Source organism: Talpa occidentalis, unplaced genomic scaffold (assembly GCF_014898055.3).
Source record: "Talpa occidentalis isolate TD23 unplaced genomic scaffold, MPIMG_talOcc4v2.1 talOcc4.13, whole genome shotgun sequence".
NCBI lineage: Eukaryota > Metazoa > Chordata > Mammalia > Eulipotyphla > Talpidae > Talpa > Talpa occidentalis.
In genome coordinates, this window is record NW_023601322.1 from 30,055,474 (window position 1) to 30,066,647 (window position 11,174).

Here is an 11,174-nt window from a genome sequence, read left to right on the forward strand (position 1 = left end):
CTAGTGCAGACTTCTGGATAATCCTGCAGCAATATGAACTCTAAAGAGTCCATTGATATATTTATTTATTCAACATCTATTATTGTCAGGAATGGTACTAAGTGCTAGAGAGCACAGTTTTTAAAATAATCAATAATTTTCCATCTACTGAGAAGGGTGCATTGAACCAGTAAATTTCATTCACAAGAGAAAAATAACAACACATCCTCCCCATCTCTTTCTCTGTAAAATAATAAAAAATAAATTAAAAAATTATAATACAGCTTAGTCATTGTGATTGATTACCCAGAAACACTGCTCATCAAATACCCCTGTATTACCCACAAATGCCCTGACACACTTAAACTCAAATAAGGTCATATGTCTGGTTATGGTCAATAAGTTGTGATGGAAAGGAGAATCAACATGGGACACTTTTGGCCAAAACATTTATTGACAGGTGTATAACTCTATAGTTACACACCTATACTGACCAGTAAATTAGACCGGATATCTACGTTTTCACTTTGAAGAGAGCTACCCTGAGTTGTCTCTAGACTCATGGCAGACTTGCTATTAATTAATCCACTGAGAAGTCATAGTTATTGACTTTGTAGCCTAGTCTTTCCTGTGCAAATAAATATTAGGCTGCCAGTATCTGACATTCCATTGTGATTGCCATCAGTTATCTCGGGACGAAAGTTCTAAGCACATTGACTTTGTTCTAGGAAAAGTTAAACTAACTTTATCCCTCCATTCTTTAATTTCTTAACTTACACATTAAATATAAAGTACTTTAAATCTAATCTCTATATCCCCTCCATTTGTTAAAAAAAATTATTTGTGGCCCAATTTTTCAGTCAGCAAAGAAGATGTGTTAGGCTGGAGTAGGCTGAATATCACTCATGCTTTTCCGTGGGATTGTTGGGGTTTTGTAAATGGGAACTTTGGAGCTTAAAATGAACCTGTTGAGGACCTCCCTGGCGATGCAAGGGGTTAAGCACCATACTATGACGCAATTGCAGCCTCTGCAGCATGAGTTCCATCTCCTGCTGGCCAGGGAGCAACCCACACGGCGCAGCAGACCTCTCCTGTCTTGCCCACTGCTCCCCTCAGCAGTGTACTTTTGTCAATCTACCTGTTCTGTTCCCCACTCTGTCTCTGGTGAATCCTCTTACCCTGCACCCCCCACATCTCTGGCCTGTACCCCAGCTCTTGTGTGAATAAATAAATAAATAAAATGAACCTGTTGAAGGTAATAGTGATGTCAACTAATTCCCTGCCTCTACTGACATGGAGGAAATAATTTAAAAAGAAGAAAACAAAAATAAATGAAACACTGCTAACTGTGTTAAGTGAGATGAAACAAAGAACAAGAGACTAAGAAATGGAAAAGCAGATTTGGAGACCTTTAAGTTGGATGTTCAAGAAAGGTATGTCAGGAGAAGAGGCATTTACACTGAGACCTAGGGTTTCAGAAGAGAACTTAGAGGACCTTCAGAAGAGAGAGGGCATGGAATCTAGGCACGATGCTCCATCTTCAGATTCAGTTTCAACTGGTGGTCAGTGTTTATTGTTGGGCTTTCTCTTTCTGACCATATTTTTTGTTGCTAGCTTGTATAAGTCCTCTGCACCCTCACAATGTTTTCATAGAGATCCTCAAGTCTCCCATCCCTTGTTATTTGTACCTACGGCTTGTAAGAGCAGATGGGTAGCAGGAGTTCAGCTAGAGTATGTTTTATTTCTCAACTTCTATGCAATTTGAGTGTCAGGTTATTCTTTTGTACTACTAAAGGAGTGGATAATGCATAATTTTATTTGCTTTCTTTGTTGGTTTTATTTTTCAGGGGATGGAGGGTGAGTAAATTCAAAATCAGTTAGTCATTCTTTGTTACTTTTTCAAATGTTAACATCTTTGAAATCAAGATATATCTTACAGTTGATGTCATAAATAAGAATTGTGTCATAGTTTGAGTGTAATGGGTTTTCTTTTGTAAATAACTTGTGTTTAATAACCAAGAGCATCAAAGATTTGATAAAATATAGTATGTCTTTAAAAGATTACTTTTGCTGCTTTGGGGAGAATGGGTTATAAGGGTAAACAGGGAATTAGCTAAACTAGTTAAATGACTTCCATATCAATTTAGGTGGTTGGTTTTAGGGAGAAAGTAGATAGAAGTGTACAGAGGGGAGGTTTTATTTGGGGGGGGTGCGGGGAGGGGATGTTGTGGTAACGTCAATAGGACTCACCAATAGGAAATGATGGAGAAGAGTAGAGAGTGAATTCTGATTTTTTTTTAGACTTGAGACTTGATACCATTTGCTAAGACAGGAAAGTGTATCTAGGAAGATTAACAAAGGAACGGTTTTGGGAGAGAAAACTAGGCATTCTGTTTTGGACATGTAAACTTTGAATTCCCTGTAAAGCTTTCAGATGGAGCTGTCAAGAAGGCTGTCGTATGTGGGAGTCTGGAGAGCAGAAGAGCAGCTTGTACTTAAGATGCAATTTCAGGTTACTCAGCATACAGGCAGAGGAGAGGATAAAATTGTCTAGAAAGTGAGTGTGGTGAGAGATAAGGTTCAGGATAGAGTTCTGAGGTGTTGCAGTAAAAAATTGCTCAGGGGGCCTCCCTGGTGGCACAAGGGGTTAAGGCAGAGTCTATGAAGCAATCCGCAGACACAGCAGCACGAGTTCGATCCCCCAGCCAGCCAGGGAGGTGACCCACATGGCGCAGCAGACCTCTCCTGACTCACCTGCTGCTCCCCTCAGCAGTGTATTTCAGTCAGTCTGCCTATTTTGTTCCCCACTCTGTCTCTAGTGAATCCTCTCACCATCCACACCTCAGGCCTGTACCCTAGTTCTTGTATGCATAAATAAATAAATCTTTAAAAAAAATTGTCAGGTAGAGATTAAAATTCAGCAAAGCATACTGAAATGGGAAAGCAAGAAAGCAGGAAGTCCAAGAAAATGCATCAATTATGAAGCCAAGAAAGTAGATTGTTTCATGGACTTATGGGTAGAATTTGTTAAAAGTTGCTAAAGGGTCAGGATGATGGACACAGAGACACAGAGGTGTGTGTTCTCACAACACTATCAATTGAAGATGGGCTGAATATTGAAATACTGGAATGTACAAATAAACTGATTTACAGCAGGGAAAAGAATATCTTGTGGGAGGGACTATGGTGATGGTTCACGGGTGATATAGTGGTGGGAGATTTATGGGGACTACACATGAGCAAAAAATCGAATATTGTACAAAAATAAACAACAACGTAAGAAAATTTAAAAAAATGAAAAAATAAAAGTTCCCAGCCTAAAAAAAAAAAAGTGTGTGGCAATGATTCTGTGGAACAATTTTCAAGCATATAAACATTAATTATTGCTTTTCCCACAATTACCATTGCACAGGTGAATAAGTAGAAGTCTGGTGTGGCAGAAATGCTTACAACTATGCACACAAATCCATGCTTTCCCTGGCCAGACCATGCATTTTGTCTCCAGCTGCTGCCCTTGAAATCAAACATGGCCTCATGACTAATTCTTGCTATTGAACTTGGAAGAAAGTAAGATATGTGACTCGTAGTTCAGACTATAATAAAGTGGGTGGGATTTTTCCACATTCTCTTTCATGTTCTACTAGCTGGAAGCAGAGGGCTTTGACATCCTAGTAGAAGGAAGCATTTTAAAAAAGGAAGAAACTGGATCCCTGAATTACCATGAGGTGGAAAGCTGCCTACTGACCAGGACTATTGTACTGAACTGTCCTACGAGCAAGAACCAATCTTTTATCCCCAAAAAAAGCAGTTAGTGATATTTTAACTAATATCTTAGAATATTAAATAACTTTCATAATATCCCATAGAAAATTAACAGCAGGTGATAACTAGAACCCCAGTCTTTAAATTCTTTCTTAGGACTCTGATAGATCATCAATTTCCACTGGAGAAGATGCAACAGGACCTGATTCTCAAAGGTTCATTTTATAGAAAACTCAAACGGTAGGCAAGTAGATGCACCAAATGCTCATTTTAAAATGCTTTAGATTTTGAAATAGGTAAAACCAATATATCCATCCTGGGTTCCTTATAATTCTGTGATTTGTTGAGAAATAAATAATATCAGCTGTATAATATCATATTTTTGGTGGCACAAAACTGAAAAACTGAAATGTACTTCTAACAGTGAGGCACCAACAACATGCATAACATTTTATCCCAGATGGCTCTCTCTTTTGCCAATTTTATGTGGAAATCAACAGCTTGCCTGGGGGAATGCATAAATACCCTTCCCAGGTTAAAGTTCTCCTCCCAGAACAACATTCATGGGTTTTTTTTCTCTAAGAAGAGAGCTGCATTGTAAGCTAGACTCATTCTAGACAAAGTATAATTATTCTTTTCTAAAAGTCTCTATTCTAACAAAAGTATTTTCCAGGGACTGGATACCATGATCCAGGGACTGATGGATACCATTCATAGATAACAATCAAGAATTTGTTACCAGGCTTTTGGTTAGTACTATTTTGGTTAATACTATTTCCAGTATTTTCTTTAAAATAATTACTAGTCATGAGCAAATGATGCCAAAACTTCCACAAGTGATTTTCCATTAAAAAAAATACTTTCCCTTTTGGTAATTCACTGCCCATGTCAACAGTTTGCAGCTGTCTTGTACACAGAGGAAAACTATTGTTATCTTGAACTTGATCACAGGATATGAAGTTGGAGATACTCACTTTTAATTGAAAAAAATCTCTCAGTTGGCTTCTCGTGGTGAATTCATTGACTTGGGGAATTTTCAACAGCACAGAGAATGAGTAGATGCATGGTGCCACAGAAAAACAAAAGTGCCGATTCAAGAAATGTTCTTGTCCTGGTTATCCACTCCTCTTCTATGGTTTCAGGTTCTTCAAGGGCAAAAGCCACATTTTTTCTTTCTTTCTTTTTTTTTTTTAAGATATATTTATTTACGCATACAAGAACTGGGGTATAGGCCAGAGGAGTGGGGGTAGGGGGAGGGTTAGGAGGGGGTGAGAGGATTCACCAGAGGTAGAAAACAGAACAGGTGGAGCTACTGAACCACACTGCTGAGAGGAGCAGCAGGTGAGACAGGAGGGGTCTGCTGTGCCATGTGGGTAGCTCCCTGGCCTGCTGGGGATCGAACTCGTGCTGCAGTAGCTGCGGACAGCTTCACAGTGCTGTGTTTAACCCCCTGTGCCACCAGGCAGGCCCTCTTTTCTTTATTATATGAGGCAAAGCCTCTCCTTTGTATCCAGAGAAGTCATGCATGATGGGTTATAGGTATCATCCCCGGGAGGCTAGGAAAGACTGAGTGAGCCTAATGGGCCTAGGAGTTCGTGTGTGTGTGTGTGTGTGTGTGTGTGTGTGTGTGAGAGAGAGAGAGAGAGAGAGAGAGAGAGAGAAAGAGAGAGAGGCCGTACTTAGGAGCAGAAAAACAGAGAGTTCAGGAGAGTTGTTGGGACTGGAGGGAAGAATCAAGTCAGAGAAGATCCAGGAGAGTTGAGGTCCAAATACCTGCAAAGAGTTTGAAGCTAAGATAAAGCATGGACATTGAAATTAACTGTATGAAGCCCAATGCTCAGAAGGAAGATAGAGTTCAGGCAGAACAGGGTCAAGACCTTAGCCATTTCTTATTTACCAGAATGAACTGTTGTCTATTTTTTGAATGATAGTTCCTTGAAAGTCCTAGAGTTCTTAATTTTCTTTAAACTTAATTCAAAATAAAACAACTTATTAAACCTAGTAAGTAACTCTTTAAACAATAAACTTAGTTTGTTGTGTGTGGGTATCTTTCCAGATAGGGAGATTCCGTCAGGATTGCAGAGTAAGAGGCCAGGAAGCACTCTCTGCTGCATATTGGGCCAGGATTTACTCTATGTCCTTCTCTGGGCAGTGGGATCAGCTTGGGCAAACTAAGCAAAGCACTGGGGATTAGGGAGTGTGGATCCAACTGGTAGCTGAACTGAAATTCTGATCAAAGGAATGCTCTTTGCAGTTGAAGAAGCCCTAGAGAATGGCAAAGAAGCCGTCTGCAAGAGATTGCCGAGCAATAGCTCAAATAGCACAAGAGATTTTGAGATCAAGATTATTACTTTGCTGGGGGTGGTGTCTGGGGAAGGAAAGCAATTAAAAGATCAGAATCTTAATCAGTTTAACTCTCTAATCCCTGTATAACTGTCTGGAGAGGGAAAAAAAAATTGTTTTACTTTACTAAAGGGAAAAGAACCCTATCAATATCTCCCAGGTCTTTACCTAAAAAAATCCATTAACCAACAGTATTTGTCAGAGCAGCCCAGAGCATAAGGAGGAGCTGACTTCAAAGAGGATGGTACTCCCAATAATTTGAGCTCATAGGCAAAAGGAGATGGGGGTGGGATGGGTGGAGGAGTAGCTGGGGATTTCTCAGAGTTTCTAAAAAAGGAAGATAATAGGAAACTGCTGGGGGCATAAGATCAAATACTAGTGCCCAGTAGGGGGCACTGGAAAGTTTGTATTCATATCCGGCCACCTTTCCCTCTTGGTTTTTGAAACTGTTTACAGCCAAGGTTAATTCAATTAATTGCTAGGACTCAGGTTATTGTGGACAATAGGGGTTAATTGCATAAGGCTGATTTTTTTTTTACTTGAGTCAACATTATTAATTCAAACAACACAGTCTAGATTCATGCAGTAGATCTGTGAGGACAATTTTGGAAGACAAACATGTTGATATTCTATAGTTTATTTTTTAATCTCAAAATGATACTTAAGTAATAGTCTCAAATGAATCTTGTTGTCCTGGAGATTATCATTTATTCTTCGCTTATGTTGTTGTATTTTTCTTTAGTAAGTGTAGAGATCATATTCCCAGAAGCAAGTGAAAATTAGGCTGAGTCTGAAAGTGTTTAGGAAAAGAATTCTAATGAAAAAGGAAGTGATGATCTCTCCTCAGTTCCTTCCTTATGCATATTTACATCACTGCTTGAGTTGTGATTAACCCTCCCTCCTGTTATTAATAGGACAACTAAGGAATGTTTTGTTGACTTATTAAAGTTTTCTAGGCCCAATGAAGTACTAAAGCTACATCACCAATGAAGGAAAAGTCTAGAAAACATTCAGATTCATTCCCCCCTCATCCATTTTTAAAAATTGGAATTTTAGACAATGTGAAGTTTATCTACAAAGGATCACCCACCCCTGCGTAGGTCTTTCAACACAATTAAATCTGAGGAATCTTAGTTCATGGCTGTGTTTGGGGCCTGCTGTTTTCTTTTGTTCTGATTACATTGTCGGAATAATAGGTACATAGGTAAAAGTATATAGAGGACTTGTTAAATGTGCACAAAAGAAGAATTTGTTGATGAAATTTCTGGTCCATAGTTATTGGACCATGTAGAAACTTCAGCTTTTCTTTAATTTCATCAGGTCTAGAGTTTAGTTTGAGTTTGTACAGCAGAAATACAGATTAAAGAGGCAGAGAATGCTTATCTTTTAATAACATTGACTTCTTTTCTTTTTGTTTTACAGAAATTCATATATGAATATTAAAAACTTATGATAGCAAATGATCTCCATAAAGAAATCCTTCCTTGAAGATGGGTATTAAGTTCATTAGGTTATCATCATCACATCTTTTTTTTTTTTGGTAAAGATTTATTTTTATTTTTATACAAGAACTGGGGTACAGGCCAGATGTGAGGGAGGGTGAGAAGATTCACCCTAGACAGAGCAGGGAACAGAACTGGCAGACTGACTGAAATACACTGCTGAGGGGAGCAGCGAGTGAGGCAGGAGAGGTCTGCCCCTCCATGTGGGTATCTCTGAGGCTGGCAGGTATCAAATCGGCACTGCAGAGTCTGTGGACAGCTTCACAGTGCTGTGCTCAACCACCTGTGCCACCAGGGAGGCCCGCCATCATCACATCTTTAAAGGTGGTCAAAGCCCACTGTATTTATGAATGCCACTGTATTTATGCTAAAATTCTTTCTCTTAATAACTTACTAAACTTATTTAAGCAAATAATTAGAATGGTTATAATGTTATATAATTAATGATAATTAAAATATTGAATTTTGATTCTAATTTTCCTCTGATGTTAAAATTCAACCAAGGGAACCCTTTATGAGATGATAAAGAGGAAGAAACAAGTACCCTCAATATCTAAGTGCTTCTATAAAAGACTTTGAAATGCTGATGTGGAGTCTTAAAAAGGCAATATGGGGGGGGGGAAGGTGTATACGTGACCAGACAGCTTCTTATTTGGGTGATACCCATGTTGGCATTGAGATACTTATCTGTGGAAGTACTTATCTCTGGAGGAGAATTTGGGGCTGTTTTAGCTTATAGATTGGAAGAAACATGGAAAGCCCACTGACTTCATCTAGATAAGTCAATTATTGGTTCCCTAAGTGACATAAAACCAAAGTAATAAACACCTATTTTAAAAGAAGCTAAATGTACATTGAATGAATGAAGTGGGTAAAACTTCAGCTCCCTCGGTTGAGTGCACTGCCGAGCTCACCATGAAGCGGCTGTTTTCCAACCAAGTAGAAACCACTGGGCAGTCTCTCATCAAATTACCCTGGGGCTCCGGCTGCAAATTCCAAGACTCATATACCACTCCTCTTCTGTTTCAATAAACGAATGCTTCTACAACAGTGGGGAGGGAGGAGAGAGATGGCCTGCTTTCAAACCCAAAGGGGACACTGGCCTTGCTTGTGGGGTGAACTGGGCTGGGGTGCAGCAAGGAAGGCCCAGCTCAGAGTCCAGGATCTGGCTCAGAAACACTGAGATCATTGTCTTTAGAAGCAACAAAAGGGGTTGTTGAGAAACCAAGCTTTACTATAAAGCCAAAAATCTGTGCTTGTCATTTTGTGTTTATTTGGCATTCAACTATGGCAGTCATTCTCGGCTCTTGCTGCTGTTTATGTTTAAAGAAGGCCCATTGCCATGGGGCTGGGAGCCAGCTTTCAATATCTCACAATTAAAAAATAAAACCAAAAAACACTCTATCATTTCTACTCCTATGTCCTTTGACTTCTTGTCTGAACCTTTGGGGATGGTGAGTGACAGTTTAGCCAGCTCCTTATACCAGAGCCTGCTGGAGGGGTGGGGGTGGGGGACAACAGTTCTTTCATAACATTATTGGGGTGGGGGAGAAGACAACATTCCTTTGGCTTTGGGTCAGATTTTTGGGTGGTGCTTTTGCGCGTGTGCTCACTCTCTCTCTCTCATTCTAGTGACACAGTTACTGTCAAATTGCAGGCAGAGGGTGATTGCAATTACTGTGCAGTTTGTTTTAGCTTCTTGGTTAGCAGTTACGTGGGACCTTTGTCTTTGGGAAACAAAACTAACCTATTCTTGAACAATTTGTAATCTCTACACTGCTAGAGTGAACTGAGAGCTGGAGGGGAGGTTGGTGGAGCTGAGCCTGTAACTGGCAAGAGGCAAGGGTCACTGCCATGTTAATTGGTGTTTGCAGGCAGATCAATTTTTCTATGGTGATCAATTTAAGAACATTGTCATTTGTTAAAAAGAACCCATGCTCTTGACTTCTTAGAAGAGAGGAAGGGATCACAGAACATTCTTGGAACATAAAAATTGGCTAAGATAAACTATTAGGACTGATATGTGTGGTAACAATATCTTCTACTTGAATGGTGAATTGCATTTTTTCAAAATGCTTTATTCATATTACTATGAATTACTATGTGGTTATATTTATATTTTATTATTTTATTTGATAATCACAGTTAAGTCTGTAAAGAACTTAAAATAGGAATTTTACACTCAATGAGATGTTTGTGGAAAATGACAAGTTAGTTAGGTGATTTGCCTAGTGTTAGTAAGCCAGCCTACCACCCAGACCTCTTGATTTCTTCATCTGTGTTATTTTTCATTCTATCATCTGACTCCAGGAAATATTGTCAGATAGCCAACACTTAATGAATCAACAGTTGAAATACAATAAAATGATTACATGTCATCTAGTGAAAAAGTTCTAAGGTAATCCTGGTTCCTTTTTTTTCTTTCTGTTTTGAAAATGTGGTAGTTGTTTATTTGGGTTTAATACTCTTAATTCATCCATCACCATTTTTTTTCTTTTTTACTTCCTTGTGTCTTGTAACTGCTTGACTCATACGGTCCTGACATTTGGCTCTAGTTAGCTCACTTCCACCTGGTTAGTGAAGACACCATAGCCTGTCTTCCTTTTCTGCTACTACTGTCAATGTTCCAGGGGTCAGATGCTGTTTCTCTCCCACGAGGTCATCTATGAGCAGTGTCATCAAGCATGGCAAAAGAAGTAGCTCTGGATGAGTACTAATATTCAAATAACTTTTCTTCTTTAAGTGACCTTCTGAAGTAATTTCTTCATTTCCAATAACTTCAGGCAAATGTACATTTTTTTTAAACTGCTAACAAAGCAAATGTACAAGCATCCATCCAAAATATTTGTATCATAGTTGAGGCCAATGAGATCACAGTTCAGAACCCAAGCAAACTTTCCTGAAGAAAGGCATGAGTCCTCTTTCTGACATCTGCAAAGGGCTGGCCAGCCACTTGGGCCTCTTCAGGAGGTCTGGATGGAAATCTGGATAAACACAGAGGAAGGGAATCTACACTAGGAACAACTTAGCCCAACTTATTAGGGGTAATCGGTGGTGGTGCTGCAAATTCAGTAGGTCTTTAATTTTACAAATTACTACAGCACACTCCAGCTTCACTAAAGCAGAACCATCTGCAGTGCTAATTGAATCTGTGTCGACAGTTGTGGTTCTCAATTCATCAAGTTCATCAGGATGGCAAATTCATCTCTCTTTTTTTGAACCCAGCTGTCATCTTCTAGCCAGACGCCTGCACCTGCTCATCCTGGTTCCATAGTTCTCCCATTTATATCTGGAAAAAGAACAAACGCAGACGTGGAATCGTTACCACCTCCTGTGAGCCCCAACATCGACTCTTTGTCATTTCCTCTCTATTCTCCCCTGAAAACCTCTCATTCTTTTTGCCATTAAAATTGATTTTCATTTTGCTTCAATGAAGACTTTCGCGTAATGCTTTTTTTAAAAAAAGATTTATTTATGTATACAAGAACTAGGGTACAGGCCATGGATATGGTAGGGGCGTTGAGAGTGTTCACCAGAGACAGAGTGGGGAGCAGTATAAGCAGACCTACTGAAATACACTGCTGAGGG

General features: G+C 39.3%; 1 pseudogene; it reads right to left on the reverse strand.

The window, feature by feature from the left end:
- Positions 1-10,034: 10,034 nt before the first annotated feature.
- On the reverse strand, positions 10,035-10,781 carry LOC119242792 (exosome complex component RRP43-like; annotated as a pseudogene).
- Positions 10,782-11,174: the final 393 nt, after the last annotated feature.